This window comes from the organism of the source record quoted next, unplaced genomic scaffold, assembly GCF_019419815.1.
Source record: "Pyrus x bretschneideri cultivar Hongxiangsu unplaced genomic scaffold, Pyrus_bretschneideri_v1 Contig60, whole genome shotgun sequence".
Taxonomy (NCBI): domain Eukaryota; kingdom Viridiplantae; phylum Streptophyta; class Magnoliopsida; order Rosales; family Rosaceae; genus Pyrus; species Pyrus x bretschneideri.
The window spans coordinates 20,883-43,280 of record NW_025999799.1 but is presented as its reverse complement, the minus strand read 5'-3'; positions in this window follow the sequence as shown (position 1 = coordinate 43,280).

The following is a 22,398-nucleotide window of genomic DNA, read 5'->3' as shown; positions in this document are numbered from 1 at the left end:
CATAGAGAAAAGTTTGATTTACTCTTGGTATATGCTTGGATATGGTTATAATGTATGACTTCACATGCAATCATAAAAGAAAAATTCGTTTTTGTAACATGCTTGAAGGAAGGAACTCAAACAAACGCTACATCCCTGTGAGACTCGAGCCATTACTTTCTTTGGAGAGTTATTTTCTGTGATTCTTTGTTTTCTAAAGTTGTTGCATGATCTCATGATTTCTTGCTTGGTTGCTACTTAGAATGCAATTGTATCATGATAGAACTAAATGCTAGAACTTATATCCGTTTCATTCAAAGCATGACATTGAGTTGCATAACATATATCAAGATGAAGTTGTGTAGTTGCCACCATAGCCAAATAGCCTTACTTCCCATATTTCGTATATATTAGTTTTAACCTCGTTGAGCCTCGTTTAGCCTATTTTCTTTGCTAACCACATCACCCCTTACCTAGCCTAGAGTAGGACTTTCCTATACCCTTGTTCTTGAAGTATAGTGAGCATGACTTAAATGAATTCCTTTTGATTAATATGTTGCAGAAAATAAGTGTGGGGGAAGGGATTTTTGTGTGTATGTATGTGCCTAAGTCTTAAAGGAGGCACGGGAAAAAGAAAAAAAAAATGTGAGAAAAAGAAGAAGAAAAGAAAGAAAAAGAGTGAAAATAAGTGAGAATGGACTCACAAGTGTGATTGTTGAAGAAAGGGCCCAAAAAGTTTGAATATGGCCCTAAGTTTTGTGTGACTTCCCCTTGGGTGTTCAAAGTTGACTTCTGCGTTCTAAAGGGAATTCTAAGTGCCTAATTCAATACTTTGCTCACTATTGCTTAAAGAACATTTGTGTTCCCTATCCTTTCTTTGTTAGCCAAACACCTTTAGCCCCGTTTCAACCCTTATGCTTCTATCTTGATCGTTATGTGTTCAATAATGTGGAGTTTGGAATTGATATGAGCTTATGGAATCACTGGTTCTCGTTCTAAGTAGTAGCATTCCATTCATGAGATCATATATATACATGTTAATAATTCCAGAAAATGCTTTCCTTGTTATAACATATGTGAGTGTTCGTCTACATGTTTACATCAATCTTCTCACATATACCTAGTGTAGGGTGTGTAGTCAGAAAATCTGTGTGAAAAACGAGTGCATATCTTGTAAGGATTTGAGCAAATTCTCTAAGGCATGTTACTTCATTCAAAACATAGTTTTAAATGCTTAATTGTGAAATAATATGTGGTGACTATGAGTAAGAATGTACTTAAGTGTGAAGATGACAAAAATCTATGGGACTAATGATTTTTAACTTGTCATGTGCATTGGAAATCCGTGAGACGATTGTTGGAAGGTGTAGGTTGTGTTTTGTTCGTTTTGTCTAGTTTCGTGTTCTTTTGTTGTTTTGTTTTGCTCGAGGACTAGCAAAAGATAAGTGTGGGGGTATTTGATAGGAGCATATTCATGCGACTTAAATGGCTTGTTCTCGTGCATTTACGTTATGTTTCTTTAGTTATTTTAGTCCTTTATGCTTCTTTTGTGTGTTTTCAGGTTCTAAGGGCAAAGTATGCAAAAGGATGCCTTTTGGAGCCTTTTGGAGCACTTTTGGGCTAAGGATGGATAGCCTATGCTTGGAGCCAAGAGGATGGACGAAATTGAAGGATTCCTCCTCCATTGCAGCCACATGCACATTCAATCATTCACACCAAAACCTTGCACATGCTTTCCCATTTCATTATTCATTCACCTTGCAGCCACTCCACATGCATTTCTAGCTTTTCCTTTGCATTCCCCCTTTAATCAACACATGCATCCACTCACCAAGAAATCATTCATTCCACATGCACCCAAAACACCACCAGAAATCATCATTGCCGTGGGTACCTATCCCATTTCAGATTGTCATTCCACTTCATTGCACATGCATCTTCATAATTCAACACATGCATTCATTATTTATTTACTTTGCATCCTTTAATTTAATCACATGCACATTCAAACAAACACAATCATTCCAGCCATACCTTGCATTTTCAGATTGTTCCTCCATCATTGCACCACAATGCAGCCACATGCACTTGTTCCTCTAACATTTCAGCCACTTGCACTCCCATTCTCTCCCAAAACCGTGCACATGCCTTCTCCTTGCATTTCCAGCCATTCCACATGCTATTTCAGCCACATGCACTCATAATCATTCAACCAACATGTGCACATGCAACCTAGCTGTCATGTTCCCCCCATTTCACCTATAAATACTCATTCATTCACACTCATTCATACACAATTCATTTTCACAACAGAAATTGGTCCCTTGGGGCCGTGCCCTTCACAAGTCCATCCATTCCATTCATAAACACTCATCCATTGCAGAAATGTAGACCATAAAACTCCCTTGTGCCGTTCTCTCCCTTACAATCCAAACACCATCCTTCCATATTCCACCACTCCTCTTCCATTCCTCCACCACTCCCCAAACCATTCACACCATCAAACTATCCCTAGACCTTATGCTACAACGAAGAGGAAGAGAAGAGTGCCTAAACGTTCGTACAATTCAAGTTTGAGTTGTTGGAATGTTTAGGTGTTTCTTTGATTTCAATGTTTAATTTCAATGCTCTTTGTTTTGTACGAATGAGGAATGGAAGATAAGAGGGCCTAAACGTTCATACAATTCAAGTTTGAGTTGTTGGAATGTTTAGGTGTTTCTTTGATTCTCTTTGTTTTGTACCATGAGGAACTAAACCCCCCTTAGCTAGGGGGTGATTCAAAATATATGTTTATACTTGCATTTTGATTTGATTACTTCTAATTGCGTTTCATAAGTTGTGGATTCAATTTGTTTAACCGTTTGATTGATAACTTATTTATGTATGTTTATTGAGAATGCGCGCTTAATTTTCATGCATGAATATGACGCTAGAATATAAGTGAGTTTCACCTAATCGTTATGAACTTATATTCACAAGTAGTGGAGGTTGCTTATAAACAATCGCGTTAAACGAATTCTTGGCATAAGTTTCATGCAATCATAGTAACGAATGCCCCGTCAACACTTATAATTTTCATAGAGCGTAATGATTCTTGCTTGTATCTCTATTATGCAATCATGTAGGGGACTTGTGGGGAATGTTTTGAATTGTTGTATGCGCTAACCCATCCAATTCAATAACGTTAGGAAGATTTGAAGGTTAATTAGTGCATCACGGTTAACTTGGGGTGTTGAGAATTCATAATTTATTGAAATGCAATTGGAAATCATTTTATTATGCAAGTGTAACATATGTGAAGATGAACCCCTTAGCTAGCATTCATTCATTTCAATTCCATCCATATTTTCATCAAATTCATCTTTACAATCTGTTTTAATTACAATATGTGCATTTTATTTAATTTCGTCAAATCTAATTCCCCCTTTACTTTAATGTTCAAATTAGTTAGAAATCAATTTAGTTTGTGTTTATGAGTGTTTTGATTCATTTTATTTCCCAATTTCGTCCAAATTCACCAAAGTGCTCAAAACTGCTCAGAAAGTGATTTTAAGGCAGTTTTGAGTGTTTTGGGTGATGTTTGAGTCTCTTGGTTTGTTTTAGTGTTTCAAGCATTTAGTTTTACATTCTTTGAGTTAGTTTAGTGTTTTATATTGTGTTTTTACGTTCTTGAGTCAAGTTATTACTTAAATTCGTCCAACATTGGGTTTAAGGTCAGAAACTGCCTAGTTAGTGTTTTTAGGCAGTTTTGAGTCTTTTGAACTTGTTTTGAGTCCTTTGAGTCTTTGTGAACGTTTTTAACTTTGTTTTTATGTTTTTGAGTCAAATCCAAGTGATTAACAATCCCTCCTAATCCCCGGTCCAGAACGATCCCTACTTGCACATATACTACAATTTGACGAAAAGAGGGTTAATTTGTGTGCGTATAAATCACGCATCAATGTGGTGAGTGATAAGTGAATGGAAGTGATAAGTGATTGGTTTGATAAGTGAATGATATGATAAGTGAATGCTTTAAGTGTTTAAAATAGGGAACAAAGCCCTTCCTTGCATGGCAAGGAAGGGAGACACAAGGAAACACACGACAATGTCCTAAGGTTGCAAGGAATGTTGTTTTTGTGTTCTGAAATGCGTAGGAGTCTTCAATGATGCTTAAACATGTGGTCTTTTAGGATTTAACATTCCTACTTCAAGTCTTTAATTTCGTCCATCCTCTTGGCTCCAAGCATATGATATCCATTCCAATCTCTAATTTGCTTCAAAAGGCTCCAAAAGGCATCCTTTTGCATACCTTGCCCTTAGAACCTGAAAACACACAAAAGAAGCATAAAGGACTAAAATAACTAGAGAAACATAACGTAAATGCACGAGAACAAGCCATTTAAGTCGCATGAATATGCTCCTATCATGCTACTACTTAGATGCGAGAACCAGTGACACCATATGCTCATACCAAATTCAAACTCAACAAATTGAAACACATAACACTCAAGATAGAAGTTTAAGGGTTGCAACGGGGCTTGGGGTATTGGTTAACAAAGAAAGGATAGGGAAAACAAACGTTACTTCAAGCATTAGTAAGCAAAGGAATGAAATTAAGACTTAGAATTCACTTAGTTTGCAGAAATTAACTTAAAAAACACAAGGGGAAGACTTTAAACAACTTCTTGGGGCCGAATTCAACTTTTTGGACCCTTTCTTCAACAAACAACACCTTGGAACTCTTTTTCTCATGTTGTTCAACTCTTTTCATACTTTTTTTTTTTTTTTTTTACGAATTTTTCTTTTTTTTTTCTTTCTACTTCCCCCACACTTGGTTTCTGCCATAAAGGAATTCCATTTGAATCATGCTTACTATACTTTAAGAACGAGGGTATGGATAGTCCTAATCTAGGCTAGGTGAGGGTAATGTGGGTTAACAAAGAAAAGGCTAAACAAGGCTCAATGGGGTTAACACCTAAACATATAATGGAGTAGGGCACACGGCTTTTTGGCTAAAGTGGTGGTCACTACACAACTTCATCTTGAAAATGTGTTATGCTAATCAATACCATGCTTTGAATGAAATGGGCATGACTTCTAGTGTTTGGAACTAAATGATGAAACGCCTTCTAAGTAGCAACCAAGCAAAGAATAATGAGATCATGCAACGATTTTAGAAAACAAAGAATGCACAGATTTTAACTCTCCAAATAAACGTTTAGGTTCAAGTCTCACAAGGTTGTAGTGTTAATTTGAGTTCCTTCCTTCAAGCATGTTACAAAAACTGATTTTTTTCTTTTATGATTGCATGTGAATTCATAAGTTATAACCACAACCAAGCATAAACATAGAGTAAATCAAACTTTCATCCATGTTAATCACTCTATTTAACAACCATGTATTTAAAAACCAAATCCTCATCATTGTGTTGGAAGGTACCCTAAGACACAAACAAACACACAAAAACAACTCTTTTTTGGGTTTTTTAAAACAAATTTTTCAAATTTTTCTTTGATTTTCGGATTTTTACTTCAAAACATACTAAAACACACCAAAACTGCTTAAAAACACTTAAAAACAGCAAGGAACAAGTTTTGAAATAATGGGTGATAAAATCCCACGAATTTGCATGAAAAACACTTAGTTACCCCCCCACACTTAAATCAAACATTGTCCTCAATGTTTTAAGCATAGAATCACACAAAGAAACACACAAACAGCAAGTAAAACAACTAAATAGGCAGATTAGAAAGAATCAACAAAGAGAAGGGTTTAGGAACGCAAATCTGGAATTGGAGTGCTTTCTAGGTCTTCCTTTGTTGAATGGCATGGGTTGCCTCCCAAGTAGCGCTTTCTTTAACGTCTTGCAGCCGGACGAAGAACACGTTCAGGCACCATTGGTGCCCACAGCATGGAGTGAGATCTCCTCCACAACCTGCCCCACGGCATTCTCATAATATGGCTTCAATCTATGTCCGTTGACCTTGAATTCCACCCCATTCCTTAAGCTTTGGACTTGAACTGCACCATGTGGAAAAACATTAGTAACAACAAAAGGTCCAATCCATTTAGAACGTAACTTTCCGAGAAATAAACGTAGACGAGAATTAAAAAGTAAAACTTTCTGCCCAATTGTGAAGGTTTTGCCCCTAATCATCTTGTCATGAAATGCCTTCGTCTTTTTCTTGTAAATGCGGGCATTCTCGTAGGCTTCATTCCTTAGTTCCTCAAGCTCATTCAATTGGAGCTTCTGATGTATTCCAGCAGCATCTAAGTCCAAATTGAACGTTTTGATGGCCCAATGTGCCTTATGCTCTAGCTCCACGGGTAAGTGACAAGGTTTTCCATAAACTAGCCGAAATGGAGACATCCCTAGGGGTGTTTTGTAGGCAGTGCGATATGCCCATAGTGCATCGTCTAAACGCATGCTCCAATCCTTCCGGTTAGGCCCCACGGTCTTCTCCAAGATTTGCTTGACCTCTCTATTTGATACTTCGGCTTGGCCACTTGTTTGTGGGTGATAAGGTGTTAAAACCTTATGCTTGACATTGTACTTCTTGAAGAGTGCCTCAATGCTCCTATTGCAGAAATGTGAACCTCCATCACTTATAAATACCCGCGGCATCCCAAATCTAGAGAAAATGTTAGTCTTGATGAAATCTGAAACCACTCTAGAATCGTTAGTACGGGTAGCTTTTGCTTCTACCCATTTAGAAACATAATCAACCGCAAGCAAAATATAAGTGAAACCAAATGAAGAAGGAAAAGGACCCATGAAATCAATACCCCAAACATCAAAGATTTCAACATTGAAGATGGGTGTTTGCGGCATTTGGTCTTTTGCACCAATAGAACCTGTTCTTTGACATCTATCACATGTTAAGCAAAACATTCTAGCATCTTTGAACAATGTAGGCCAATAAAAACCAAATTCTAACACTTTACGAGCTGTCCTTTGGGTACCAAAATGGCCTCCACATGCATAAGAATGACAAAATGCTAGAATTGAGTTAAAATCAGAAGTTGGCACACATCTTCTAATAATCTGATCTGGGCAATATTTCCATAGATATGGATCATCCCACACATAAAATCTTGCATCATGTATCAATTTATCACGTTGGACCTTGCTTAGGGTGTTAGGAACTTGCTTAGTCACCAAGAAATTGACCAAATCGGCATACCAAGGGGTACTTACCTCAATGGACAGAAGTTGTTCATCCGGAAACGTCTCAGAAATGGGGAGGGATTCTTCTTCATGCACCAATCTACTCAAGTGGTCAGCCACCACGTTTTCACAACCTTTCTTGTCCCTAATTTCAATATCGAACTCTTGAAGTAGGAGCATCCAACGAATGAGCCTTGGTTTGGCCTCCTTTTTGGTGAAAAGATACTTCAAGGCTGCATGGTCAGTGAAAACAATTACTTTAGTGCCAATAAGATATGATCTAAACTTATCTAAAGCAAATACAACCGCCAAGAGTTCTTTTTCGGTTGTAGAATAATTCAATTGAGCATCATTTAAAGTGCGGGAAGCATAATAAATAACATGTGACTGTTTATTTTTCCTTTGACCCAAAACAGCCCCAAGTGCATAATCCGAGGCATCACACATCAATTCAAATGGAATGGACCAATCCGGGGGAGTTATGATGGGTGCCGTGGTTAGGAGCTCTTTGAGATGCTTGAATGACTTCTCGCATGCCTCGCTGAACTCAAAAGACACATCTTTTTGGAGGAGGCGGCATAGGGGTTGTGCAATCTTGGAAAAGTCCTTGATAAATCGTCTATAAAATCCTGCATGACCAAGAAAAGAACGAACCTCTCTAACCGAAGTAGGAGAGGGTAAGTAGCGTACAAGATCTACTTTAGACTTATCAACTTCAATTCCTTTTTCAGAGATTATATGACCCAAAACAATACCTTGTTTAACCATAAAATGGCATTTTTCCCAATTTAAAACAAGGTTTGTTTCAACACAACGTTTCAAGATTAAAGTGAGATTATCCAAGCATTTATCAAAAGAATCACCAAAAACACTAAAGTCATCCATGAATATCTCAATAATCCTTTCAACATAATCAGAAAATATGCTTACCATACACCTTTGAAACGTGGCAGGGGCATTGCACAAACCAAATGGCATGCGTCGATATGCAAATGTTCCAAAGGGACAAGTAAAAGTGGTCTTTTCTTGATCATCCGGGGCAATGACAATTTGATTATAACCTGAATATCCATCAAGAAAGCAATAAAAAGAATGACCCGCTAACCTTTCCAACATTTGATCTAGGAACGGCAATGGGAAGTGGTCCTTCCTTGTGGTGGCATTTATCTTCCTATAATCGATGCATACACGCCAACCGGTTTGGATTCTCATGGGTACAAGCTCATTCTCGGCATTCTCCACAACCGTCACTCCGGATTTCTTAGGCACACATTGGATAGGTGAAACCCAACGACTATCGGAGATAGGATAAATGACTCCACAATCAAGAAGTTTGATTATCTCCTTTTTCACAACTTCCATCATTGGAGGGTTAAGATGGCGTTGAGCCTCTCTAGTTGGTTTGGTCCCCTCCTCAAGAAATATGTGATGCATACAAGTTGTGGGGCTTATACTTTTGATATCGGCCAATGTCCATCCTAGGGCAGATTTGTACTCCTTCAACACATACATGAGTTTTTCCTCCTCTTGTGCCGTGAGGGATGATGATATGATGGCAGGCAGTGTCTCATTTTTTCCCAAGAAAATGTACTTCAAATGGCTTGGCAAAGGTTTGAGTTCAAGGATAGGTGCCTGAATTATGGATGGAAGCAACTTGTTAGTCGAAATGGGAATGGACTCTTTGTTAGGAAACTTACCATCATGTATTGGTGATGACTCAAGGGCAGCAACTACTTCAAGAAAATCCTCACTAGGAGGCACGGCATAGGATAGTGTATTTGTGCCGTGGGGTTGCACGGATGTTGCTCCCTTGGTTTTGACTTCTACACCACTTGTAATGACTTTTTCAAGCATATCATCATTCAAATCTTCAAGGTATCCCTGCGCCAAAGAGTCAACAGTATCAATAGAGAAACATGAATGATCTTCACTAGGATACTTAATAGAATCGGAAAGATTGAAATTAACAACTTCCCCATCAAATTCCATGGACAAAGTTCCATTAAACACGTCAATCTTAGTCCGGGCCGTTTTCATGAATGGCCTTCCAAGTAGAATGGGCAGCGAGGGTGCATGATCCGATTCATCCATCTCAAGGACATAGAAATCCGCCGGAAAGATCAAATGATTAACCTGCACCAAAACATCTTCCAAAACTCCCTTTGCATAGGCATTAGATCTATCGGCCAATTGTATGATAACACCATCCTTTTTCAATGCTCCTAGGTTCATAGATGCATATATGGAATATGGCATAACATTTATAGAAGCACCTAAGTCAAGCATGGCAGATTCAAATCTAGTGTTACCTATAACACAAGGAATGGTGAAACTACCCGGATCTTTGCATTTGGGAGGTAGTTTGCGTTGCAAGATGGCGGACACATTCTCACCTACTTTTACCACTTCCTTGGTCGACATCCTCTTCCTAGTGGTGCAGAACTCCTTCAAAAACTTGGCGTATCTAGGGACTTGCTTGATTGCATCCAACAAGGGTATGTTCACTTGAACTTTCCTAAATGTCTCAAGGATGTCCTTTTCAGCTTCTTCCTTCCTTGTTTGCATAAACCTACTAGGAAAAGGAGCATCCGAAGGAAAAGCATTAGTAGAAACCGAATTTGACACATTCTTACCCTTTTTGGCCGAATTAGACAGTTTTGGGGCACTAGGAACTTGCGGCAAAGACTCTCCCACCTTTGCCGTGGGTTTGCTTGATTCTTCCTCTTCAATTTGCAAGTTTTCATCACCTTTGGGACCTGATTGTGATGGTGTAGGATCTGCCCCAATCTCTTTTCCACTTCTCAAGGTTATGGCCTTTGCACTTTCGAAGCTTCCCTTTGGATTTGGAACGGTGGAACTAGGGAGCTTTCCTTGTTCACGAAACTGCCCCATAAACTCGGCAATTTGCCCCATTTGTTTCTCCAATTGATCCACCCTTTTGTCTTGGTTTTGCATAGCCTTAGCTTGATCGTCCTGCCCATTAGACAACTTAGTTAGTATCTTAAGAAGTGCATCATTGTCAAGAGACGTACCTGAGGCACTTGGGCCGGATTGGGCTTGATTTTGGGGTGGGCCGTAGGTTTTGGGAAAGAACCCAGGGGGTTGTTGCCTAAAGCCTCCTTGGTTTTGAGATTGTTGGGGCTCCCTCCATTTGAAATTTGGGTGGTCTCTCCAACCGGGATTATATGTGTTGGAATAAGGATCATTCCTTGGTTGGTTTTGGCCTTGAAACCCAATTGCATTGGCGCTTTCCCATCCACCATTTTCAATCAACTGTGGACATTTTTCAGAGGCATGTCCATGCATAGAACATACTCCACATACAATTGGTCCTTGCATCTTCATGCCCTCGGCCAACTGAGACACAATAGAAGTAAGATTAGCCACTTGTGAATTAATGTCGGAAGTAGAACTTACCTCATGAACATGTTGTCGTGGGGGTCCTCTTTGGCCTACTCCTTCGTATTGTTGATCGTTCAACGCTCGATTAGAAATCAAGGTCTTGGCAGCCATAGGTGTTTTGTCCACTAATGCTCCACCTGCCGAGGCATCGAGCATTTGACGTTTTAATGGTAGAAGGCCCTCGTAGAAGTATTGCAAAAGTAGCTCCTCCTTCATCTGATGCTGTGGACAAGAAGCAACAAGTGATTTAAAACGTTCATAGTATGCAGGAAAAGACTCACCTTCATCTTATTGAATTCCACTTATTTTTTTACGAAGAAGAATGATGCGAGAAGTTGGGAAAAACTTCTCCAAAAACGCTCTTTTCATACTCTCCCATGAAGTGACAGTGCCAGGAGCCAACTCGTATAGCCAATCCTTAGCTTTATCCATTAAAGAGAACGGAAAAGCTTTCATCTTCAAAATACTTCCGTCAACATTGACGGGAGTCATGCTTGAACAAACTACTTCAAACTCTTTAAGATGCTTGTTTGGATCTTCCATGGAAAGCCCATGGTATTTAGGAATGTGGTGCAACAAGCTTGACTTCAACTCGAATTCATCGGTCTTGCCTTGGGCAGCCGCGGGGTATTGAATGCATAATGGTGCGGCATTGGCCAACCCTGAGGCCGAAAGCTCTTTAATGGTCCGATTGTCCGCTGCCATAACTTCTTCTTCCACTTCTTCAAACTCATATTCGGCCTCTGAACTTGAACTAGGTTCACTACGTTCGGGATGCCTCCTCTTTCTTCTCAAATCACGTTCAAAATCGTCGTTAAAGTCTAACATATGTGCATGCACAGTTTGAGAACTCCGCGTCATGCACTAGTACCTAAAAAAACAAGAAACAAAAATAGGTCAGAAACTACAACAAAATCAGAAACAAAGTGAAATAAATGAAACAAAAACAATCCAAGGGATTTAGCAAAGTTGCTAATCCCCGGCAACGGCGCCAAAAATTTGATGCGAAATATATTAAGCACACAAATTAAACCCTCTTCTGACAATTGTAGCAAAGTATGTAAGTAGGGATCATTCAAAACCGGGGATTAGGAGGGATTGCTAAACTCTTGAAAACTGACCTAAGAACTCCAAAACAAAGTTAAAAACACTAATTTGGACTCAAAGAATGAAAAACCAAAGTTAAAACACTAAAACAAAACAAAAACTCAAAACAGCAACTAGAAGACTCAAAACTGCCTAAAAACCACTTTCTGGGCAGTTTTGAGCACCTACACTAATTTGGACGAAATTGGTTGAAAACTTGACTCAAAACACTTAAAAACATGAACCAAAACAATTTCTAACTAAATTGAGACTTCAAAGTAAAGGGGGATTTGATTTGGACGAAATTAAAGTTGAGAAAACAGATTGCAAAGTAAAACTGATCTTGAAACGTTTTTGGGGTTTTTAATGGATGATGGACTAGTTAGGGGTTCTTTCTCCACAGATGACAAGTATGCAAATGACTCGATTTCCAGTTATTCCTTCATAGAATTATGAATGACAATGCCCCAAATTAATCGTGACATCACTAGTTAATTCTCAAGTTTTCCTTGTGTTATTGAATTGGATGACATCATACGACAACCCAAAGCATTCTTCAAAAGTTCCTTACATGACATCATAATAAAGATACAATCAAAGATCATTACGTTCAATGAAAACTATAAGCATTAACAAAGCACTTGTGACTATGACATCATGACACTTATGCTAGGAATTGAACTTAACGCGATTGTGACTAGCAATCTTCACTACTTGTGAATATAAGTGTGTGACAATTATGTGAAACAAACTTATATTCTAGCATCATATTCATGCAAGCCAATTAAGTGTCGACCCCTAATTAACAAACACAAATACGTTATTACTCGCACAGTTAAGCCAATTGCATTCACGATTCAAGAACTCATAACTGGAATTTATCAAATCAACTTGCACACATAGTTATGGCTTCGAAATCACCCCTAACCAATAGGGGTTTAGCCACTCATGTTCATAGCAAAATGAAAGGAAAATAAATTAAACATTGAAATCATAAAACAAATTACACCTAGAATGCACCAACGACGAAGCTTGAGCATCCAAGAGTCTTTCCTTCTTTCTCCTTGCTACGGCACAAAGGTGGATGGGATGGTTGGGATGTGTTTTAGGATCAGGGATTATGGAATTGGATGGAGGATAGGCACGGCAAGGTGTAGTGTTTGGCTGGAATTGTGTTTTTAGGATTTTAGGATGTGTAGAGTGGTGTGGCTAGATGAATGGACGAAAATTGGGTGAATGAGTGATCCCCCAAGTGCCTTGCTGCAAATCCTTATTTATAGGGCTAGGAAAGGTTTTGAACTTAGTTGAAACCAAAAGGTTTTTTGTACCAGAAATTCTATACATGAAACACTTAAAGGATATATGTGTGTAGCTTGGACAAGGTAGGAGACAAGATAGGACGACTAGGAGACAAGGTAGGACGGCTAGTGACGGCTAGAAGACAAGGTAGGACGGCTAGTGACGGCTAGGAGACAAGGTAGGACGGCTAATGACAAGCTAGGACGGCTAGTAGACAAGGTAGGACGGCTAGTGACAAGCTAGGACGGCTAGGAGACAAGCTAGGACGGCTAGGAGACAAGCTAGGATGGCTAGTGACAAGCTAGGACGGCTAGTAGACAAGGTAGGACGGCTAGTGACAAGCTAGGACGGCTAGGAGACAAGCTAGGACGGCTAGGAGACAAGCTAGAAATTAGGCACCATGTGTGAATAGATAAAGCCTTCTAGAAATAAGGTTTTTTTTTAGGCCCCCTTGCAGCTCCCTAACTGAATTCAAGCCTTCAAATTCGTCCATCCTCATGCCTCCATGCTTGCACTATCCAATCTTGGCCCAAAAATGCTCTAGAATGCTCCAAATTGCTTCTTTTTGCATACTTTGACACTAAAACCTGAAATTGCACGAAAATGACTTTAAACACTTAAACTAACTAAGGAAAAACAACATAAATGCATGAGAAGAAGTCAATTAAGTCGCATAAAAATGCTCCTATCACCTCCACAAACTGTGTCGTGGCTTCTCCTTCCTCACCTCCTTCGTCAAACTCGGATGTAGAGCTAGAAGACGGTGGGTTAGGGTTGTGTTGATTCTTTTGCTTCCTCAAGGTCCGCTCAAAATCGTCGTCAAAGTCCAAAATATTCTTATGAATAGGTTGGGAACTTCGAGTCATACACTAGTACCTAGAAACAATGAAATAAACAAATCAGTAACTAAGATAGAAAACAAACGAAAAATAAATAAAAAGAAATAACGAGGGATTAGCAAAGTTGCTAATCCCCGGCAACGGTGCCAAAAATTTGATGCGAAAATAGTTAAGCACACAAATTAACCCTCTTGTTGTCAAATTGTAGTAAGGATGCAAGTAGGGATCGTTCTGGACCGGGGATTAGGAGGGCTTGCTAAAACCTCTAAACTGACTCAAAAACATAAAAACAAAGTTAAAAACGTTCACAAAGACTCAAAGGACTCAAAACAAGTTCAAAAGACTCAAAACTGCCTAAAAACACTAACTAGGCAGTTTCTGACCTTAAACACAATTTTGGACGAATTTAAGATTATAGGTTGATTCAAAACACTTTAAAACACAAACTAAACAGATTCTAAACACTATAAAACAAGAAAGTAAAGGGGGGTTTTGATTTGACGAAAATTGAAATAACAAAACAAGTTATAAAACTAGGCAGATTGTAAAACAAATTTTGGAAACAAGATGATGGATGGATTAGTTAGAGGTCCATTCTCCACACATGACACATTTATATATGAATCGATTTTCCAATTGCTTTTCATTAACTATGATGCTCAACACCCCAAGTTAGCCGTGGACAGCACTTTTCTAACTTTCAAGTTTTCCTTAAGTTATTGAATTGGATGGGAATGCGCATACAACAACTCAAAACATTCTCTAAAAGTCCCTTACGTGAAAAGCACAATAAAGGTACAATCAAAGATCATTAAGCTTAATGAAAACTATAAGTATTGACGAGGCAATTGTTACTATGAAAAGCATGAAACTCTTGCCAAGAATTCAATTAACACGGTTGTGACTAGCAACCTTCACTACTCATGTTTATAAACTTGTGACGATTAGGTGAAACTCGTTTATAAACTAGGATCGAATTTATGCATGAAGACTAAGTATGCATCCCTAATCAACATACAAAAACAAGTTTTTAATAAACAGATAATTGAATTGCAATCACAACTTAACAAATCACAATTGGAAGAAATCAATTCATATTTCAAACATGTTCATGGCTTCAAACTTTCCCCTAACTAATTAGGGGTTTAGCCACTCATGATTACAGCAAACTTAGAAAGTAATAGCAAAGTAAACATTGAAAACAAGAACGAAGTACACCTAAAACACTCAAATCTGCAAGCATGAAACGTTTTAGGCCTCCTTCCTCTCTAAGTTGCTGTGGCACAAGGGGTTATGGTGAGTTTTGGGGATTATGGATGATGTAGAATGATGTGTTTAGGATAGGGATGGATGTAGGGGACGGCAAGGGTTGTTTTTGGCAGAAAAGTATGAAGAATGGTGAAGTATGGATGTGTTAGAGGGAGGGGATGAACTTCTGGCGTGAATGGTGAATGAATGAATGTTTTGTGGCTGCAACAAGGAGGTTTATTAATAGGATTTCAGGAATTAAAACCCTAGGTTATTTAGGTAATCAGAAATTAAGTCAAAAGCTCTTTGAAATAGGAAATCAAATCAGAAATTTAAGGGAAAGTTGTGAATAGGTGCGGCAAGGGAATAAAACACAAAAGGAATGTGTTTTAATGCAAGGAAATAGGAAAAAACTATCTCCCTTGCACGGCAAGGGTTTGTAAGAAAAGGGATGCTTTTTATTTCTGAAATTAGGCAAGAATTTTTGTATAGAAAGGGTATGTGAGTTATGGCTGAGCTAGGTATAAAATAGGAATGTGTTTAAATGGTTTAAAACAGGGAACAAGGCCCCTCCTTGCACGGCAAGGAAGAGGAAATGTCAAGGGAAGTGCACGGCAAGGCTTTTAAGAAAGGGATTGTGACATAATCTTGCATATTTTGGGAGAGAAAGGGAAGGTAACTCACGGCACAATTTAGGACATGTCTAGGGCTTCTAGAACATGTGATTTAGGCAACCAACATTATTTGGAAACTTGCACAATTGGAAACCTTTCAAGATAGAAACTCCCCGTAATGGAAACTGGTTTCCAAATCTTGATTCCTCCTTCTTCCTTCGATTCTAGGCTCACTTGGTCTTCAATTTCGTCCAACACTTTGGCTCCAAGTACAAGCTATCCATCCTTAGCCCAAAAATGCTCCAAAAGGCTCCAAAATGCACTTCTTTGCTCCTTTAGCCCTTAGAACCTGAAAACATACGAAAATGGCTTAAAAGACTTAAAGAACTAAGAAATAACAATGTAAATGCACAAGAACAAGCCAACTAAGTCGCCTAAATATGCTCCTATCAATTATCCTATTCTATCCTATCCAAATCAGGTTAGGACTTAAACTTAGCTACTTTGAGGGAATTAATTACGCATTTAAACACCTATTTTAGTTTCTAGAAGCCTTATCCATTTAAATGCCGCAAGAACACCATTCCTTGTAGGTTTAGGAATTGCAATCCTCATTCTACACAAATATCATGTGTCCTTGGCCCTTTAGGTTTAGGAATCTGCCCTAAACACTCCTTCTAGAACACCTTATCTTCTCCCATGTGTGTGCCGCACCAAAACTTTCTTGAATTCCCTAAATCCTAGCCGCACTACCTATTCCAATTCCCATTTGATTTCTGCCTTGAATTAACCCTTTTTTAATGGGATTGTGCAATCGTTTTCCTTCACTAAGTGTGCCTAATTAGCCTATATAAACAGCCCTATGCCGCACCATTCATTCATCCACTCACACATTCATTCATTCATACTTTCATCCATCAAACACCACAATCCATTCTACAACACCTTAGTGCCGCAAGCAAGGAAGCAAGGAGAGGAGGACTTGTGCAATCTGCCATCCAAGGGAGTGCCGTGCATGCCATTGGAGTGTGGAGCGTTTTTCTTGGTTCTTTCTATCCTTAGTCTTAGTTCAATGTTTAAATTTAATTAGCTTTATTTTGCGAACATGAGGAACTAACTTCTTTTTAGTTAGAGGAGAATTTGAAGCCATGATTATATGTTTTATATGAATTGATTACGTCCGGTTAGTATTTCTTAATACATGAATTTGATTTGCTTATCTAAGTTATTAAAACTGGTTTATGTATGTGGGTTGGGGGTTAACACTTAATTTGCATGCATAAACTTGATGCTAGAGTATAGGGGGTTTCACGTAATTGTTATTTACTTGTATTCACAAGTAGTGAAGGTTGCTAGTCACAATCGCGTTAAGTAAATCCTTGGTACGAATCTCATGCGTTTCATAGTGATGAGTGCCTTGTCAACGCTTATAGTTTTCACAAAGCTTAATGACTTTTGATATGTATCTTTGTTATGCATCTCATATAAAGAACTTGAAAAAGATAATTTGGTTGTAATGCGTTTTCATTCAATTCAATGAAATAAGGAAAACTTGAGGCTTAGTTGTGCGATGCAACTAATTTGGGGCATTGTCATTCATAGTCTAAAGGAGTAATAACTGGACATTGGTTCGTATGCATATATCATGTGTGGAGAAGGACCCTCTAACTAGCCTTTTACCCATTTATTTTACCTAAATTCGTTTGTCAAAAGTGTTTTCTACTAAGTTTTCGTTTTGAGTCTAAAATTCGTCAAAAACAATCCCCATGTTATTTAGTCTTCATAATTTGAGTCAAAACTTGTTTTCCTTGAGTCTTTTGAGTCAAGTCAAGTCCTATTTTCGTCCAAAACCTTTATTGAGTCTAAAAGTGAGTCTTTTTGAGTATTGGTTGCTGTTTTAAGTGTCTAAAGTTAGTTTTGAGTCCATAGAGTCTAGTTTAGTGTTTTTGAGTCTTATTTACATAGATTAGCATCCCTAGTTAATCCCCGGTCTAGAATGATCCCTACTTACATATCCACTACAATTGTCACATATAGGGTTTAATTTGTGTGTCAAGTTAATTTTCACATCAGATTCTGACTTGTGTCTTTATCATGCTCTTCATATAGAGAACTTGTTAGGAATAATTTGTTTGCGATGCATATTCATCCAATTCAATAATTCTAGGGAAATCTGAAGGTTAATTTAAGGGGACCTAATTAACTTGGAGTGTCGAGGTTCATAGCTTATTGAATTGATAACTGATGCGAAATATATAAGCACACAAATTAAAACCCTGATAGGAGCATATTCATGCGACTTAATTAGCTTGTTCTCGTGCATTTATGTTGTGTTTCCTTAGTTATTTTAGTGTTTAAAGTCATTTTTGTGTATTTTCAGATTATAAGGCCAAAGTGTGCAAGAAGATGTAAATTGGAGCCTTTTGGAGCAAAAGAGGAATGAATGAGTTGAAGACTTGAAGAAACGATGAATTCTTACTCCAACGATGAATTCCTACCAAAACGAGGATTCCTACTCAAACAAGGATTCCTACTTGAAGTAGGAAAGTTAACCCTAGGTTTCCCGTTTTGGTAACCTTTCCTAATCTTAAACGTCCGTATTTTCTAGCCACTTTGAAGGCCTTGTAGGCACTTTAGGACACAAAACGAAGGCCCTAGGCCCCTTAAACACCCTTGCCGTGCCCTTTTATCTTCTCCCCTTCCCTTGCCATGCAAGGGAAGGCAATTTTGTCCTAGGTTTGCATTTAAAACACATGCTTCTAAACCCTAGCCGCACCTTGCCCTTTTATTTCTGAATTAAACCTATTTCTCTCCCAAATTCAATCCTAGCCGCACCTTTATATTTCTGATTTAATTTCCCAATTTTGTAAGCCTTTGATTTAATTTTAATAAGCTAGGGTTTGTTTTCTGAAATCATACATATTCCTAACCCTAGTCGCACCCTTCCATACTCTCTATTGAATCCGTAGCCTTTCCTTCATCCAAAATTCATCTCAGCCGCAAGTCCCCATCCATTTTCACCCTAAGCCTTCTAACTCCTATCTCAGCCGCACCTAATATTCACCCTAGCTCTCCTTTCTCTGATTCACTTTTCATTCTACACATGATTTAGCCACCATAACCCTAATTTCCCCCTAAGCCGTAGCTCCCATTCATCATTCACCCTAATTTCCCCCTAAGTCGTAGCCTCCATCACCCTAATTCCCACCTTTGCCACAGCCTCCTCCATTAATTCCGGCCACTTCCACACCTTGCCTCAGCCATCTCCACCCTTCCAGCCACCATACAAACCTTCCTCCATCACTCCACCACCTTGCCGCACCACCATATCACCATAACCCCATCCCTAAATCAGAAAATCATCCAAAAACACCATAAAACCTCTCTGCCGCAGCAAGGAGAAGAAGAAAGAGGGACTTAGACGCGCAGAAATTCAAGTGGATTCGTTGGGCGTTCTAGGTGTAATCAATCTTTTAATCTTTATGTTTAAATTCAATTTTAGTTCTCTTTCTGTGAACATGAGAGGCTAAATCCCTAGTTAGCTAGGGGGTGATTCGAAACCATGTTTATGCTTGCAATAAGAATTGATTACTTTTGGTTGGAATTTCATGAATTGCGGATTCAATTTGTTTAACTGCTTGATTGATCACTTATTTGTGTATGTTTATTGAGAGTGCACGCTTAATTTTCATGCATGAATATGACGCTAGAATATAAGTGAATTTCACCTAATAGTTATGAACTTATATTCACAAGTAGTGGAGGTTGCTTATAAACAATCGCGTTAAATGAATTCTTGGCACTAGTTTCATGCTCATCATAGTAACGAATGCCTCGTCAACACTTATGATTTCCAAAGAACGTAATGATTCTAACTTGTATCTTTATCATGTTGTTCATATAGAGAACTTGTTAGGAATAATTTGTTTGCGATGCATATTCATCCAATTCAATGATTCTAGGGAAATCTGAAGGTTAATTTAAGCGGACCTAATTAACCCGGGGTGTTGAGTTTCATAATTTATCGAAAGACCAACTGCAAATCATCTTGTATGCAAGTGTGACATGTGGGGAGAAGAACCTTCTAGCTAGCATTCATCCATATTTTCATCAATTTCATCTTTACAATCTGTTTTAATTACAATCTGTGCATTTTATTTAATTTCGTCAAAAACTCAATCCCCCTTTACTTTAGTGTCTAATTTAGTTAGAAAGTGTCTTAGTTTGTGTTTCTAAGTGTTTTGAACTAATTTATTTCCCAAATTCGTCCAAAGTAGTCACAGTGCTCAAAACTGCCCAGAAAGTGTTTTTAAGGCAGTTTTGAGTGTTTTGGGGCTGTTTTGAGTCTTTTGGTTTGTTTTAGTGTTCTATTGTTTAGTTTTGCATTCTTTGAGTCTAGTTTAGTATTTTAACCTTTGTTTTAAGGTTTTGAGTCAGTTTCCAAGTGATTTAGCAATCCCTCCTAATCCCCGGTTTAGAACGATCCCTACTTATTCATATACTATAATTGTCACAAGAGGGTTTTAATTTGTGTGCTTATTTAGTTCGCATCAAACCCTCTTTTGACAATTGTAGTATATGTATAAGTAGGGATCGTTCTAAACCGGGGATTAGGAGGGATTGCTAAATCACTTGAAAACTGACTCAAAAACGTAAAACAAAGGTTAAAACACTAAACTAGACTCAAAGAATGCAAAACTAAACACTCAAACACTAAAACAAACCAAAAGACTCAAAACAGCAACAAAACACTCAAAACTGCCTTAAAAACACAATTTGGGCAGTTTTGAACACCTACACTAATTTGGACGAATTTGGGTTATAACTTGAATCAAAACACTTAGAAACACAAACTAAGACACTTTCTAACTAAATTGAAACACTAAAGTAAAGGGGGATTTAGTTTTGACGAAATTAAAACAAGGAAAAAAGAATGTAATGAAAACAGATTGTAAAACGAATTTGATGAAAATATGGATGGAATGCTAGCTAGAAGGCTCTTCTCCACACATGTCACACTTGCATACTAGATGATTTTCAGTTGGTCTTTCGATGAATCATGAAACTCAACACCCCAGGTTAATTAGGTTCGCTTAAATTAACCTTCAAGTTCTCCTTAAGTTAATGAATTGGATGGGACAGCGCATACAACAATTCAAAACATTCTCCAAAAGTCCTTTACGTGAAAAGCACAATAAAGATACAATCAAAGATCATTAAGCAACATGAAAACTATAAGTGTTGACGAGGCATTCGTTACTGGCTTAACTTTCCTACTTCAAGTAGGAATCCTTGTGTGATTAGGATTCCTCGTCCAACTAGGAATCCTCATGTGAGTGGGAAACCTCCTTCAATTTGGAAACCTTCTCGTAATTGGAATCCTCGTCGTAGTAGGAATCCTTGCGACATCAACTCTTCAATTTCGTCCATTCCTTTTGCTCCAAGCATAAGCTATCCATTTTGTGCCCAAAAGTGCTCCAAAAGGCTCCAAAATGCATCCTTTCGCCAAATACGTCTCACAAACCTGAAAACACACAAAAGAAGCTTAAAGAACTAAAATAACAAAGAGAACAAGGGTATGGATGGTCCTAATCTAGGCTAGGTGAGGATAATATGGGTTAACAAAGAACATGGGCTAACACGGCTCAATGGGGTTAAACTTAAACACATAATGAATTAAGGGCACACGGCTATTTGTCTTTGATGGTGGTCACTACACAACTTCATCTTGAAAATGTGTTATGCAAATCAATAACATACTTTGAATGAAATGGGCATGAGTTCTAGCATTTGGAACTAAGTGATGAAACGCCTTCTAAGTAGTAACCAAGCAAAGAATAATGAGATCATGCAACGGCTTTAGAAAACAATGATGCACAGATTATTACTCTCCAAATAAACGTTTAGGCTCAAGTCTCATAGGGATGTAGCGTTAGTTTGACTTCACTCCTTCAAGCATGTTAGAAAAACTAATTTTCCTTTGTGATTACATGTGAATTCGTAAACTATAACTACAACCAAGCATAAACCAAAGAGTATATCAAACGTCCATCCATGTTTGTAACTTTCTTTAAGCATCATGCAATTAAAAACCAAATCCTCATCATTGTGTTGGAAGGTAACCTACGACACAAACAAACACACAAAAACAACTCTTTTTGGGTTTTTCAAAACAATTTTTCAAATTTTTATGGGATTTTCGGATTTTTAAGTCAACATACACTAAAACACTCTAAAATAGCTTAAAAACACTTAAAAACAGCAAGGAACAACATTGGAAGTTATGGGTGATAAAATCCTACGAATTTGCATCACAACACTTAGTTACCCCCCCACACTTAAATCAAACATTGTCCTCAATGTTTCAAGCCTAAAATCACACCGAACAAAAGTAAACACACAAACAGCAACTAAACACACTAAGCATGGCAGAATGTAAATAACAAAGAGAAGAGGCTAGGGACGCAAATCTGGTTATGGAGTGTAAATGCCATCCTTTCCTTGGTGATTGCATGGGTTGCCTCCCACGAAGCGCTTGCTTTAACGTCTTGCAGCCGGACAATGGTATGCTCATTCCCCATTGAAGCCCACGCCATGCAATGGGATCTCCTCCACAACATGCTCAACAAAGTTCTCATAGTAGGGTTTCAACCTATGGCCATTCACCTTGAATTCTTGTCCAGTTTTCAAACTTTGTATTTGGACTGCACCATGCACAAAAACATTAGTGATAACAAATGGACCAACCCACTTAGAACGTAACTTACCGGGGAATAACCGA